Raw genomic sequence first — 16,571 nt, 5'->3', positions numbered from 1 at the left:
GGAAATGAAGAAAAGGGTGCATGGGGGCAACCCCCTCAGTGCGACAGTTCCTACCCTTAGAGAAGCACGGGCATTATTACTGTCAACCAATAAACCTTGATACTCTTGACACAACTGCAACCTTTGATGCAACTCCAACATTACTCTCTGCATCAATGGCAGGAAATTTGAATCAAACATTTACCAACAAGAGCCCTGACGTTGGTGGTTGGAGAAACAGATAAAGTATGGGAAAATAAGAGTCGAAGCTTGCTGGGCAGACTGGATGGGCCGATTGGTCTTTTTCTGCCGTCATTTCTATGTTTCTATCCCTATTCGCTTTGAAGACGGGGTGGGGGAAAGGGGGAAGTGGAATCGGAGAGCAACCACCATGGGCCCCGACGTTTACGATCTGGGGGGGGGGCAGTGAGATGCAGACAAGGGAAAATGCACAGGACTGCTTCTACGGCCAAGTCCCAAGAGCAAAGCAAGCCATTGCCTGGATTTTCAGGAAGGCTCCTTACCCAGTAAAATATTGCTAGCGGTAATTTGTTTTATGGGTTTGACAGTTGCTTGCAAATATTACTACCCTTATCGTAAGGAATGGGGGTAACTCCACAAATTATCCTTAAAGAGAAACTTAGGGGTGACCTACATGGCGTGGCAGTTACTACCATAAGCTTGCTGAACAGACTGGATGGACCATTTAGTCCTTTTTTTACTGTCGTTACTAGGTTGCTGTGTTATAAGATTCTCTATTTTTTGACTATTTCTGAAGGATTGTAATGCTGGAGATGAGAAGTCAGGTTAGGCTGTTCAAAGGGGATGGATTTTGTGATCTAGTATATGTTCCAGGCTGCAAGGAGAGAAGTCCTTCCTGCTTAAGCTTCGGGCGCGCACAGGGCATGAGACAATTCCAGGATAGGTTGTGGCCCTGTGTCTCAAGGAAAATAATCCTATTATTCAAATAAACTCCCATCAGCCACTGCAGATGTTATCATGCTAGAGTCCTGATTGAATTATTTTAAAGCAAATGCATGCACAAGTTACACTGGTTTCCACTTTCCCTTTGAAAATTACCCCCCGGAAATCTTACCTGCACACATGTGCACCTGCAAAGTTGTTGACTTTTCTCAAGAAACTTTACGTGCATACTTCTGGAAATGCAAAAGTGTGTGCGTGCATGCAAACCCTGCCCCTGGACCGCCTCTACTCAGTCCTGGTAAATTTACACGCATACAGTCTATACGTGCATATGTTTACTCATATAACTTGGCAGGTGCTTTTTTAATGAACCTTTTCCACAGATAAAGCACTGTTTTACCAAAAGAAATTCCTTTGGAAGTGAGCTTCATAGCACATATTAATTTACAGATGTACGTTCCATGGTGCACCTAACTGCACAGTTACGCACACGCAAGGGAACTGCATAAATTGCCGGACTGTGTGGTGGTTATAGGGAGAGATCGGTGCACATATCTTTCAGACTCCTAAATTAGACATTGCTGGCAAGCCAATGACAAGATCAATTTTGAAACCAATTTACATGGACCAAATGGTTCATCCAGTCTGCCCAGTAAGCTTATGGTAGTATCCTGCTGCACCGTCAGGTTACCCCCATGCTTATCAGTTTCTCAAGCTGTAAACGTCAGGGCCCTTGTTGGGTATTGCCTAAATCCCTGAATTGCCTTTGAAGCAGAGAACAATGATGGAGTTGCATTTACAGTATGTAAGCTTATTTGTGAGGGTAGTAACCGCCAGAACAGCAAATTATCCCAGCCACTCTTCATTTCCATTTTCTAGTTTTAGGGATCCTCAGTGTTTATCCCATGCCCCTTTGAATTCTTTCACTGTTTTTGTCTTCATCACCTACGGAAGGGCATTCCAGGCATCCACCATGAAGAACTATTTCCTGACATTGGTTCTGAGTCGTCCTCCCTGGAGTTTCATTTCGAAACCCCTAATTCTATTGATTTCTTTCCAACGGAAAAGGTTTGACGCTTGGTGCATCATTAAATCCTTTCAGGTATCTGAAGGTCTGTATTGTATCTCCCCTGCACCTCCTCTTTTCCAGGGTACATATATTCAGATCCTTCAGCCTCTCCTCATAGTTCTTCTGATACAGACTCCACACCATTTTGGTCGCTCTTCTCTGGACCGACTTCATCTTGTCTTTATCCCCCTTCAGATACGGACTCCAGAACTGAACATAGTACTCCAGGTGAGGTCTCACCAAGGAGCTGTAAAAGTGCATTATCACCTTTTTCTTACCGACTATTCTCTCTATGCAGACCAGCATTCTTCTGGTTTTAGCTATCGCCTTGCCACATTGCTTCACCATCTTCAGATCTCCAGACACTATTGCTCCAAGATCTCTCTCCTGGTCTGTGCACATCAGTCTTACATCCCTCATTACATACAGCTCTTTTGGATTACTGCACCCCAGATGCAAGAGTCTGCACTTCTCGGCATTGAATCCCAGCTGCCAAATCTTCAACCATTCTTCCAGCTTTCTTAAATCACTTTTCATTCTTTTTACTCCTTCAGGCGTGTTCACTCTGTTACAGATCTTAGTATCATCTGCAAATAGACAAACTTTACCTCCTATCCCTTCTGCAGTAGGTTCCATTTACCATTACAATCTGTCCCCTATCAGTCAACCAGTTTCTAATCCATGCCACCACCTTGGCACTCACTCCCAAACTTCTTGCTTTATTCACAAGCCTCTTATGCGGGACCATATCAAAAGCTTTGCTGAAATCCAAGTAGATCACATCTAGCGCTCTTCCTCGATCCAATTCTCTAGTCACACAATCAAAAAAAATCACTCAGATTTGTCTGACAGGACCTTCCCCTGGTGAATGCATGCTGCCTCGCGTTGAGCAACCCACCGGATTGTAGATAGTTACTATCCTTTCCTTCAGCAGAGTCTCCATTAATTTTTCCACCACCAAGGTGAGGCTAACCAGCATATAGCTTCTGGTTTCTCTCTCTTGTGAAGCAAGACCACCACCGCTCTTCTCCAATCCCGCGGCACCACTCCTGTTTCCAGGGATCTATTGAACAGATCTTTCAGCGGACCCGCCAGCACATCTCTGAGCTCTCTCGGTATCCTCGGATGAATCTCATCCGGCCCCATGGCCTTGTCCACTTTCAGTTTACCTAGCTCTTCCCATACATTCTCTTCTGTAAACAGAGTTTCATCAACTCCATCCCCATCTACGGTCTTGTTAATCAGAAATGGTCCTTCTCCAGAGTCTTCTTTACTGAACACCGAACTGAAGTATTTGTTTAATATTTCTGCCATTTCTTCATCTCCTTCCACACCTTGCTCCTTGTAACCTTTCAGTTTCACTATACCATGTCTGACCTCCCTTCTTTCACTGATACAGCTGAAAAATGTTTTGTGTCCTCGCTTTACCTGTTTGGCCATCCTTTCTTCCGCTTGACCTTTTGCTTTCCTTAATTCTTTCTTCGCCTCCCTCAGTTTTAACAGATATTTCTTTTCTGTGGTTCCTTTTCTTGAGATCCTTTGTACTTCTTGAATGCTTACATGAGTAGATAGCCATTTACTTGGGCAAACCGGCCTGCCTGAAGATTGTCCTCATCCGAGTGGCTACGACATCCCTGCAGGAACCACACTGAATACTTTCTCAGCTGCATTAAAAAGGTGCATTCCAGCGGGTATGCATGTGGCAGGGAGTAAAACTGTATGTGCTTGGTATTTTCAAATATATATATGCGCAATTTCATTTCCCGCTGCCGCCAGCATAAAACAGCAGCACGCGTGGACACTTTTAGCAGCTGTACTTCACGCTCTCCAGCTTTCAAAGGCAATCAACCTGCGCAGTTTGCCTTGGCAGATGAGCTACTCCATAGTCACGATAGAGCTAGTTTTGCTACTCAACATCGCCCCCTGCATGAGAACTTATTTAAAACTATGGGCATAGCTGCCTAACTCTCCCTGCCCCCAAGACCACCTCTTTTGTTTTGTTTTATTGTTTTTCATGTGGCTAAACGTGTGCAAGTTATGAACTTATGCGCATAGCACATGCAGCTCCTTCCTTCACTTGCATTTGGAAACTGACCCCATCGGTGGCCCTTACTGAACTGAGTCACATTGATGGAAAAAGCTGCCTTGTTACTTTACCGGCTCCATCTCAGAAAACTCAGAGATATTATTAGCACGGAGTATAGCGGCACCTTTAAGCTACCCAGACATCTTATTTTTTCTCCAAACATGCTTGTTCCTGTTTTATTAAACTTCCCTTTTTATTTAAAACACCCTGAAAGCCTTAGATGTCCAAAGCTCACATTATTTCCAAGAATAGGCGGATTTGGTGTATAGAGGAGGTTTTATTTCTGTTTGGTCCTTTCATCTAATGTTGATTATGAATGTCTTAGCCCCACTGGTGGCACTTCCTTCCCTTTCAACTTCAGTTTCCTCAGGATGTAAAGTTACGGAGAGGGGGAGACCTTGCAGCCTCGCTGCATAACGCAGACCTGCCAGCAGAGGGCACCTTCTGTCCACCAATCAAATCAAGGGTTAGACCGGGAGGCTAACTCGCAGGTGAAGTAGATGGGACCAAGACTGGCAGCTTTGCTGGGTAGAACAGAGGTGAGAATGTGTCTGGAAATTTCAGTTTCCTAATGGTGAAAAATGCTGCAAAATTCCATTCATGAAGATTCACAGATTCAGAAAATGCACCAGTATTTATGCTGATTTAGAAACTGGTAAACATTTGCAAACTGCATTATGCTCATGGAACTACTTGTTGAAGCTAACCTGGATGTCTCTGCAGAGCCCTAAAGAGCAATTGTAGGCCTGTGTGTCTTGGGATCTGCAAAGTCACGCTCCTGAGGGTCCTGGAAATGTATGCATGTTAGGTGGTATATTTTAACCCCGTTTCCTATAAGGAAATAGCCTTATGAGATTCTTTTGTCTGTCTTCCCCTCCCCTCTCGCCAAATACCCTTTGAACCATTCATCCACTTTCACTCAAATTTCTTCCACAGATAGCTGACCACCGAGTGACCCCCAGGATCACACCTTATGCTCTTAATGTCCCCAACTCCCTTTTCCTTAAAATAGGAAACCAAGTAGGCTCAGTTTACATCCAGGGAGATCAGAGCACATTGAGATGTCACTGAGCATTTTTAAAGCTGCACTGCCATTGATTGAGCCTTTTTAAAGTTGTTTTGCCATTGCTTGATGCTACTGGTTGGCACCTGCTGATTCCATTTCTTGTTCAGTTCCTTATAGGGAAACTCCTTCTCTAATGTTTGTCTACTTACAATATCTACAATCATAACAAAAGTTGTCATAGCAGGGTTCAAATTTGTGTACACTGTATTAGATGGTTTTGCTTTCATGTGGTGGTTGTACATTGTTTTGGGCAGGATTGTAAACCCGGAGAAGCAGTTTATAAATGATTAAATTAAATTAACTAGGCATCCTGAAATATTCACACCTCTCCTGGTTTATAAAGAAGGGGAATTCAGGGCTGCACCCTGCCCTGTGGAGGGACCGTAGTTTGACTGCTGGTGCAGGTCTCCCCCTCCCTGGATGGCTGGAGCTACGGAGGCCGAGGAGGCAGCTTTCACAGCCCTTGGGAGGGGAGGGGATCACGGGCATTGGGTGATATTGATGCCCAGTGGCTGGATTTTCTCCTCCCCCTCGCTAAGAAGTGACCCTGCAACCCCTAGATGAAAGGGAGTTAGGGGATGTAAAACAGGGGGAAAAAATCCTTGGCTAGTTGCAAGTGAAGACTCCTGGCACCAGATCCTGGCTGTGGTCCTTACTCAGTCACAAGCCCAAAGGTGCAGGACAAAACTGCAGATTCCCACCAAAAAAACTGGGAAAACTCTCAGGCCGATACAGTAAAAGTCGTGGGAGAGCGGGCGAGAGCCCAGGCCACGCTCCTGTGCGCGCGATTTAGTATCGGCCCCCATGCAAATGAGGGCCCGCGGTAAAATGAGGAGCTAGGGACCCTAGCGCGTCCCTAGCGCCTCTTTTTTGACAGGAGCAGCGGCTGTCAGCGAGTTTGACAGCCGACGCTCAATTTTGCCGGCGTCGGTTTTCAAACCCGCTGACAGCCACAGGTTCGGAAACCGGACGCTGGCAAAATTGAGCGTCCGGTTTTCAAGCCGCGGGCCAATTTTAAATTTATTTTTTTTTAAATTATTTTTAACTTTTGGGACCTCCGACTTAATATCGCCATGATATTAAGTCGGAGGGTGTACAGAAAAGCAGTTTTTACTGCTTTTCTGTGCACTTTCCCGGTGCTGTCAGAAATTAACGCCTACCTTTGGGTAGGCGCTAATTTCAGAATTTTACTTACTGAATCATGCAGGAATAACTAATACGGCCATCAACATGCATTTTCATGTTGCGGGCTCTATTAGTTTCGGGGGGGAGGGGGTTGGCCGCACGTTTTACACGCGCTATTACCCTTACTAAATAAGGGGTAAAGCTAGCGCGTCAAAAACGTGCATCCAAACGCGGGTTAACAGTGCGCTCCACCGGAGCGCACTGTACACTATCGACCTGATTGTGGGGGGGGGAAAAAACCCCCACATGGCATCATATTTTAGGATAAGATGAATGTCTTTCAGATTTAGCATGAAAATTATAGAGAGCTAATGAGCCCCAAAGTTTTGCAAAAAATATACAGGGAAAATATGCAGAAATTGATGACGTGGTTTGAACACTGGGGTCAGTTCATCCATTTAGAGAGCAGATGGGCTGTGGCAAGCAGCGATTTGGGAGGGTCAGATGGATATCCCTTGTTTTCATTTTTACTTAATTTCACTGATAATTTGCCTGATTTTTTTTTTTTTTTCAACTTAAGCTAAACCTGTTTTCCTGATTTACAACCCCTGCTTCATTTTGCTCCATATCTTATTGGGTATTTACTTTTTATGAATGGCGCTGGATCAATGGTTTTGTATTGCAGCACTGAAGCAATTCTTGAATGTAAAACTCACTGCAGACACAGGAGAGAGCCGTTCACAGTAACCTGTGTTAGTGTCGCGCTGTGATTCCTTCACATAAATAAGCACTTAGTGCCTTGCTTGCATTTTATGCGTCTTCATTACTATTTTTTTTTCCATGTGCTTAAGCTGTGTATAGGAAGTGTTCTATATTACCACGGAGCTGGAACATAAGATCCCTAGAGGAAAATCTGCAAGGGCACAGATCCAAATGAGAAGAACACACAGCTAAATTATACCAAATTCCTTCAGTGCACGCCCAGAATAGAAGGAAGAAGCTTCTGCTTTTTTTGTTTTAACAGGTAAGACACTGCCACCTCCTAGGGTTGCTGACTGACCTGATTTTTTCTAGATTCTATAGATTTTGGGGTATTATACGGAAAAAGGAGGTGGGTTAAAATGTTTGGAAATGTCCTGATTTTAGACCCTCCCCCAGCTGCAGGTTCGCATTCAGTTCTCCTCTGCAATTATCTTTTCTTCAATATATGAATGTATTTATTTTGTGTCGCTTACACGTAAGAACCGACTGGGCCAGACCGAGGGTCCATCAAGCCCAGCATCCTGTTTCCAACAGTGGTCAATCCAGGATCCAAGCACCCGGCCAAGCCCATGCTCCTAATGCCGGTTATAAATAGTGCCTATTCCCCCAAGTCAATTTGATTAATAGCAGATTATGGACTTCAGTCCTCAAGTTAAGTAGAGACCTAAAAAATTTTACAAAACAGTAGTTTGGCCCCTGAGCTGGAAAAAAAAAATCAAACTTTCAGAATAAAGAAGATTGAGACTTAGTGGTCAAGGTATGAGGCTGCAAAAGGGTAGACTCGGGAGTAGCTTCAGGAACTATTTCTTCTCAGAAAGGGTGGTGGATGCATAGAGCAACCTCCCGCCGGGCGATGAGAGAGGGGAAAAAAAACAATAACAGGTCAAGAAAGCACGAGGCAAGTGCAGAGGATCATTAACAACAATGAAGTGAGGGGAAAGAGAGAGCAACGGGAAGTAACCTGGGCAGAGTAGAGGGGCCCTTATCTGCTCTTATATTCTAATGCTGAAGTGTGGCAATAAGAGTGCTGGCGCTTAAACCCCCATCAGCGAAGATGTTGGACATCATCTCCAAGCGTTTGGAAACTTCACACTTGAAAGTTGGCTACTCTATCCCCCTCCCCTACAGGTAAAAAAAATGAAATTGCTGTTTTATAAGTTAAATATAAGTTAAATATAAGTTATAAGTTAAATGTTTATCACTATGTTACTCCCTGCCTCCACACACATGTTAATTGTAAACCGGGTTGATGTGATTCTTATCATGAAACTCGGTATAATAAAAATAATAAATAAATAAAATAAATAAATAAATAAAAATAAATAAATACCAAAAAAAAAAAAGCCGCCTCGTGCTTATCGTGTTGCGCAACTCCCTCCCCCTCCAGCTCCTCCGTTTTGCCACGACTGGGCTTCATGCGAGTTTGAACCACGTGGGGGTTCTCTGTATTCCTGCCCCGCTCCCACGTGCCTCGCATGGAAGACGCAGCGGCAGAGCTGGTGGGCAGCAGAGCTCGGACGGCAGCAGAGTCCAGGCCACAGTGATGGTAGGCGGAGGAAGAGAAGAGGCAGGGGGGGCCCCGATCAGAGAGAGCCTGTAGTGGGGGCTGCAGGGATGAGTGAGTTGGGTAGATCCTCAAAACGAGCAAGGGAGGAGGGAGGGGCAATTAAAATCAGTAAAAGTTTTACAAGTTTTAATTTTAAAATTTTAACTTGACAATGAAAATCCCAATTAAAACAAAAGGCACAAAACAGAACAAAAAAATATATATATATAAACCAACTTTTCAATAGTTTAAACCAGAAAAATTAAATGAAACCGGATTTTCTGTTTAAAAAAAGAAGCCAAATCATAAAGCAAAAGTCCTAGAAATAGTTAAGACGTACTTTTTTTTATAATCGAGCAGAACGGTAGGGTCCCATGTTTTCTCAGACATGCACTTACCTGTCCAACCACTCCCTGGAACAATCATGGGAGCCAAGTCCCTCACCACTTCTTAACTCCACACCACGCCTCATGGGTCTCCAGGGAGAAATCGGGAAGGCATCCTAGAGATGCCACATGAGCAGCATATGTAACCCTCCTGTGTCATAACTACAAACCGCCACGATACAATCCAGAACAAAGCAGTGATATGGAATCTATTGTCATGTAATAAAGTGAAGTCTAAGCAATGCCGAGGAGCACAGCAGCATAGTGAAGATCCTAAGGTAGGGGATGCCGCAGAAGACAGCGGCGTGATGGACAAAAGGCCTTCTTCTTATTCTCTTTTCACTTCCGCCTCAGGCACCCCCTTGTCGGTTCCACACAGGGCCTTCAGGTACTGGTGGGTGGGCTCCTCGGAACTTCCTCTAACACAGCCATGGCCAGAAGAGGATGCTGAGGTAGAAGGGCTTCCTCTTTGCCTAGATCTTAATTCTCTCCTGCTACTCCAGAGCCAGGCCAAAAGGGGAAGACATCATCCCAGAGAGATTCCTGTCAGACGGTCATTAATCCCGACAGGAAGCATTATAAGCATTTCTGGGCATATCAAGAGCAACAACCTGAACTGATACATGTTTTGGTGAAAGCTCAAGAGGATCAGTAGGCTCAAGGTGCTGCTGAGCCGCATGCCAAGAACGAGCCACATGAGGCTTGGATATCCGCGTATTAATTAATATCTGGCACATCTGACATGCAAGAAACAAAATTAAGTTTTGCTGCAAGATTTAGCACATAAATAGCATTTAGTGCAATCATGCTATGGATCACCTACTCCCATCTCCGAGAAAGCAGGGTAGCTCAGGGTCAAGAACAAGGAGCTTCTTTGACCCTTTGTCATCGTCATGGCACATGAACAGCAGCTAGTGCTCAAAGCTCTTCTGCCTCTGTTCCTTGTGGATCCACATCTGCCCTCTAGGTCTTTTACTTGTGGTTATCTAAGTCCAAAGGCCCAGGGATCCTAACAGAATACCATGAGATGCAGCTTTAGGGAGAAGCAGGTGCCATTAACCATAAATCTAGCACATTTTCCTGTACGCTCTCTCTATTCACGTTAACTCCTGGATCCTGTTTCTACTTTGAGAATAGAGGATGTCATCTTCCTTACAGTGTGATCTCCTTCTATAGTTTTGTTCTGCATCTTTTGCTTTTTGCAAGAGAAGCTCAAGCTATGTGTCTTCAAAAAGCAACACTAAGTTGGATACGGACGTTATTTTCCCATTGTCTGGTTGCTAAGGGTTTCTTGAAAGCCGTCTTCTGTGATGCATGGTAGTTACAGCAAGTAAGGTAGGTTAGTATGGTTACTGTGGTATAGAAAGACAGACTGACCCTTTGCCTGGGCAGTCTTTGAATTAGTATGTGAAACTGATACCGATCTGATTTTCAGGTGCATGGACTGAACAGCCGCTTGCCGTTGTGCTATGACCTAGAAAAGAGGAACATTCCTGAAGGGATGTTAGCAGGAAGCCCCCGCCCCCCAACAGACTTCATGACATTGCTAGGGGATGCAGGACATTTGTAGCATTCTGTGTGAATTGTCAGAGTGCAGAGACTTTTGGTTCCTGTGCTATAACAATCCCAAGTACTTCGAGAGAGGCATTATGGCTTCTTGCATACATAAAGGAAATGAAATTATTACACCGTGAAAGTTTTGGTTTTTTTTTTATAAAGGCAACAGCCGCAATGTACTGCCAAGAGAGTGCTGCCACCTCTTTAAAAGCATCGAGAAAGGCCGCCAAATGGATGCCCTTTTGGATCCCAGTCATTAAAGGAATATGGAAGAGTGAAAGAAGAGCATCCAGAAAAGTACATCCATGATTTCCTACAGAAGGCGAAATCATTATTTTGTAGCTGGTGATTGAGGGAAAGAGCTGAATGGTCTTCGGGTTCTTTAATATAAGGGGTTGATCAGTTGGCGAAGTGAACTTCAGGAGAAAGCACTCAGAAACAAAAGGTGACCAAGTCCTGTCTGTGGGCAGCACTAGTTTCTATTTTATTTATTTATTATTTGCATTCCTTCATCTGCTTTTTTTTGGATATGAAATTCACCCCCAGCAGGGCACAACACGTTAGATTAGCAGGACCTGAGAGGACTGCAGCCAGCTCCAGTCTGCGTCTGACTTTTATTTATAGGCTCCACTGGCATGGTTTGTGTGTACACAGGGAATGGGTTTAGTTTTAAACTCTTTCCAAAGAAAGATCAGGTATGTCATCTCACTGGCTTTCCAAATGGCATTTCTCATAGAACTTAGCTTTAACCTGGAGCTTTGCCGTCATTGTCCTCAATTCAACAGAAAAATCCTTGGTATATCCTACTCATATTTCAGAATAAAGCTGTGGCATAGGGAGGGGGGTGGGAGAGTCAAAGCCCCAGACGCAGGGCTGTACAGGGCGCCTAGGGGCCCTCTTTTTTTAATGATTTTTTTTTTCAGCTTCACACAAGTGGAAGGTGCGAGGACGGTGTTATCTGAAATCTCTGCTGTTCTGTGACCTTAAGCATTTCTACAAGGAGGATGATGGTGGCGGTGGGAAGGGGAGGCGCGTGGGGGAGGAAACACAAACGTATTGGCGCTGGAGACCCTGGCTTTGCCACCGGAATAAAGCTCCAGCATTTTAAAGAGTGCAACTTCTCTCCAGCTTTTCCAAGGGATAGATCTTCATTCATTCTCTAAGGACTGCATCCCCTCTCGGAAGCTACCACCCAATGAATACTTTCCCCATAAAGCAGGGCCTCCATTCATGTAGTTTATCTCTTCCACTCAGGTTGGGATTTCTCTAGGAAAATCTCTAGGGCAGTCCTCCCAGAAACTACAGCCTTACCAGGGGCCTCGCGTTTTTAACTTTAGGAGATCCTCTACCTAGTTGACCCTTCTAGATCTGACTGCTTATCCTTAGTCATCCACAGCAGCTCTCACAAATTACACTCTGCAAGCTGTTCATTGCAATAGATTCAGATATAATATAATGATTACCTAGACATTAATAACATCAAGGTGACAGAACAGAAGGGCAATAAAAAAAAAAAAAAAAAGAGTATATGCAAATAAAGACCAGTTGATGCTGAACAAAGCCATCTTGGCCAGCTCTAAGAAAGGTCAAAATCTAAGTATAGCACATATTGACCATAAAAAAGCTTTTGTTTGCATCCTAGCCCTTGGATAATAAATTACATTGAAATGTACAGAGTGATCCCTGGATTGATCAAGTATACATTAAGCTATACAAGTCATTCAGAACTCTGTTGCAAGAATACTTACTGCAACTACTAAGTTTGACCATATAACTCCAGTTCTGAATGCACTTCACCGGCTACCAGTGCAATTTAGAATCCAGTATAAAGCTTTAACAATGATACACAATGCACTATACAACAACTTATCCTTGAACATTAACTTACTGTTAAAAATACATTGGCTGCTAAGAAATCTCAGGTCAGAAGGTCAATGTCTTCTTGATATACTAAGTGTTTTCTGTTTTTAATTTAAATTATGAATGTTCTTTTGGAAACTGCCAGGAACATGAGATGGAGCAACATACAACTTTTTAAAATAAATAAATAAAGTTTTTATCCCAGTTCTTATCCCAGGAATGATATTGTCCATCTTCATAACATCAAGATACAGTGAGGAGTATTTCATGGAGAGTCCCTGTCACCACTCCTGCTTTGTCTGGCACTAACTCTACTGCTTGGGCTATGGATTTAGTGTTAATTCTAGACACTAATGATCCACAAATATACTAAGGCAGCCTTCCTTAAATGAAAATTAAGCAAACTGAAAACCTCTCTGATTGAAGATAGTAACATCAACAATCCAGCATAAGTTACTGACAGAAAAAATCCAGCAACAAATATTATATCAGACTGAAATTGATATTGAAAAGTGCTTTAACAGCATGGCATAAGATACAAGTTATCAATCAACTTGCAATTCCACACTCTCCTAAGGTTTTGGAATTGTATTCTTGCCCCATAAAAATCCCAAACAATTGGGTGTAAAAACAATAAAACTCCATGCCCATCAAGTAATTTATAAGAGCTGAAGGTACTATGGTTCGTATAGAAATAGATTACACATGTAGAGCTGCAGATGAAATTTAATGTGGACAAGTGCAAGATGTTGCACATAGGGAAAAATAACCCTTGCTGTAGTTACACGATGTTAGGTTCCATATTAGGAACTACCACCCAGGAAAAAGATCTAGGCATCATAGTGAATAACACTTTAAAATCGTCGGCTCAGTGTGCTGCAGCAGTCAAAAAAGCAAACAGAATGTTAGGAATTATTAGGAAGGGAATGGTTAATAAAACAGAAAATGTCAGACTGCCTCTGTATCGCTCCATGGTGAGACCGCACCTTGAATACTGTGTACAATTCTGGTCAACGCATCTCAAAAAAGATATAGTTGCGATGGAGAAGGTACAGAGAAGGGCAACCAAAATAATAAAGGGGATGGAACAGCTCCCCTATGAGGAAAAGCTGAAGAGGTTAGGGCTGTTCAGCTTGGAGAAGAGACGACTGAGGGGGGATATGATAGAGGTCTTTAAGATCATGAGAGGTCTTGAACGAGTAGATGTGAATCGGTTATTTACACTTTCGGATAATGGAAGGACTAGGGGGAATTAGCAAGTAGCACATTTAAGACTAATCGGAGAAAATTCTTTTTCACTCAATGCACAGTTAAGCTCTGGAATTTGTTGCCAGAGGATGTGGTTAGTGCAGTTAGTGTAGCTGGGTTCAAAAAAGGTTTGGATAAGTTCTTGGAGGAGAAGTCCATTAACTGCTATTAATCAAGTTTACTTAGGGAATAGCCACTGCTATTAATTGTATCAGTAGTATTCTAACAAAAACGTATAGGGGATTAATTGCTCGGTGATCTTGTGCGGAGGTAGGTCTATGAGGGTAACCAATTAATGATTATCCTCTTATGTACCTCCGTCTATTAGTCTTTTTTAATTTTTATTTAATTACCAACATCTTTTGTTTTTTGTAATTTTTCAAATTTTCTTAAAATCCCTTCTCCCCTGCTGCTTTTCCGCCCCACTGATATTTTATTGCATACTTATCAGGACATTGCCTCTGTAATATCTCATGGGCGCGGAGCTGCTCGTCCGACACGGGCCATGTTTCGGCACAAAGTGCCTGCTTCAGGGACTGTGGGAGAATAAGCTGTGTCCAACACTGGGTTCACAGCATATGGCGAACTGTTATGCCGCTTTCCTTTGTCATATTCGGTACGCCCGTATTGCTTGTCTGAAGCAGGCACTTTGTGCCGAAACATGGCCCGTGTCGGACGAGCAGCTCCGCGCCCATGAGATATTACAGAGGCAATGTCCTGATAAGTATGCAATAAAATATCAGTGGGGCGGAAAAGCAGCAGGGGAGAAGGGATTTTAAGAAAATTTGAAAAATTACAAAAAACAAAAGATGTTGGTAATTAAATAAAAATTAAAAAAGACTAATAGACGGAGGTACATAAGAGGATATTCATTAATTGGTTACCCTCATCGACCTACCTCCGTACAAGATCACCGAGCAATTAATCCCCTATACGTTTTTGTTAGAATACTATTGAAAAGGGGAAGAGGTTGGTTAGCGATTAATTGTATCAGTAGCATGGGATCTTCTTGGTGTTTGGGTAATTGCCAGGTTCTTGTGGCCTGGTTTGGCCTCTGTTGGAAACAGGATGCTGGGCTTGATGGACCCTTGGTCTGACCCAGCATGGCAATTTCTTATGTTCTTATTATAGACTTTCAAGCATGCTTAACAGTGACAATAAATCCAAATACTCAAAAAGTGCTGAATGGCCAAAATCAATCTCCAACAAGCTTGGGCAATCATTTTGACGAGTAGAAACTTAAGAATGAATGAGAATCTACCAGAACACTAGGGGAAAGATGTAAGAGAATTAGCAAAACTAGAGAAAAAAAATCTCTTTAAAGAATCAGATCAGCAAAGCAGAAAAAACAATTAACAAAAACATAAATGCAGTAGGAACTAGAGAGTTTCTTCAGAAACTTTGTATGGATCAAAACCTGACATAAAAATGGCTAAGGAGAGGAAAACTTAAATCTAAAGATGAGATGCAGGAAAACTGGATAGTGTGGTAATGGAGAAAAGCAAAATAGCAGCATTATGTAACGCCCCTTACCTTCAAGTGTTTCTGGCAGAGCATCCTGGACCTGCTGCATCCAAGGGCTGCGTATTTCCCTCGCTCTGCTCTCATTGGCCTGGCAGCCGGGACTTCCTGGGGCGCTGGCTGATAACATTACATCCTGGCCAGGTATATAAAAAAGTACTTTGCAACTAGCTAGAGCCTCAGCCGCACATCCCTGCTGTGTTTTGCCTGCAGTGTATGTTGCCTTGGTCCTACTCCTTGTCTTACTCCAGTCCTACCCTTTGCCTGGATCTCTTGCCTCCTTTCCTTAGTTTTTCCTTTCTCTCTGTCTGACTCTTGGATCTTGACCACTGCCTGGATACTGATGTTGGCTGATCTCTGCCTGCCTTGACTACCGCCTAGATCCTGACGAGCCTGCTCGCTGCCTGCCCTGACCTTGGCCTAATTGCTCTCTACCGGACCTCGCATAAGTCTTGCTGGCCTTGGAAACCAAGGGTTCAACCTGCAGGGGAAGAGGCTGGCAAAGGTAGAGCCTGGACCTTGTCCCAGCTGGAGCGAGTGTGCCTGCTGTTGGGCAGAGGCCTAGCTGGTTCAGCAGCTGGGCAGTACCAATCTTGCCTCAGCCCAAAGGGACTCGCACATCGTGACACGTTGTTAATAGAAGTGTCAGTACCAAGTAACTATTCTATGGAATTCATGGAGAGAGAGGGAAGATCCTCAAGTACCATAGGATGCAATCAGAGACCAAGAAAAGATGCATAAATAGTCCTAATTGTATGTGGGGCCCACTGGCCTGATTAAAAAAAAATTCCATGTGCACCCTGATATGTTGCCTATATATATTATTGTTGAAAGTTCACACTACTACCTACTCTCCCAGTCACAATCCGGCTGGTGGTGTGAACTCGCGATAATTTATTTTATTATTTATTTGTATTTTTTAATCGCTTTACAGATTAGAGCTATCGCCCAAAGCGATGTACAAAGAATAAGATTAACATAACAAATTTACAACAATAACATCACAAAATAATATCAATTAAAACTCAAGGACAGTACATAAACAACACAGACAAATACGATGCAGCTCATCATTAGATTTTATTTCCACCCACCTTAAGAAGACAATTCTGCCGAAAAGATCATATTGACCATAGGAGCAAAACCACTAGCTATTGGCAGACATAAGCCAAGTTTTTTATATATATAGGCAACATATCAAGCCAGCTGGATTCCTCTGGATACAAATGACACTGAACCCCTGGCTACATCTCTATTGCTGATTCTTACCCTGGTCCAGGATGTTGCAGCCACAAGTTCAAACCCTCTTACCCCAGTTCATGAACTGGGCTTAAACAAACAAAATCCCAGGGTAGTTAAAGTTTCTGTAGCTTTTGACTTATCAAAGCACAACAGTCTTTTCGTCATAGCTTCATCTGATTAAACACAAGAGTGAGGAAGCA

This window comes from Rhinatrema bivittatum, chromosome 18 (genome assembly GCF_901001135.1).
Source record: "Rhinatrema bivittatum chromosome 18, aRhiBiv1.1, whole genome shotgun sequence".
Taxonomy (NCBI): domain Eukaryota; kingdom Metazoa; phylum Chordata; class Amphibia; order Gymnophiona; family Rhinatrematidae; genus Rhinatrema; species Rhinatrema bivittatum.
The sequence above is the reverse complement of the archived record's forward strand: the minus strand, read 5'-3'. Positions refer to the sequence as shown.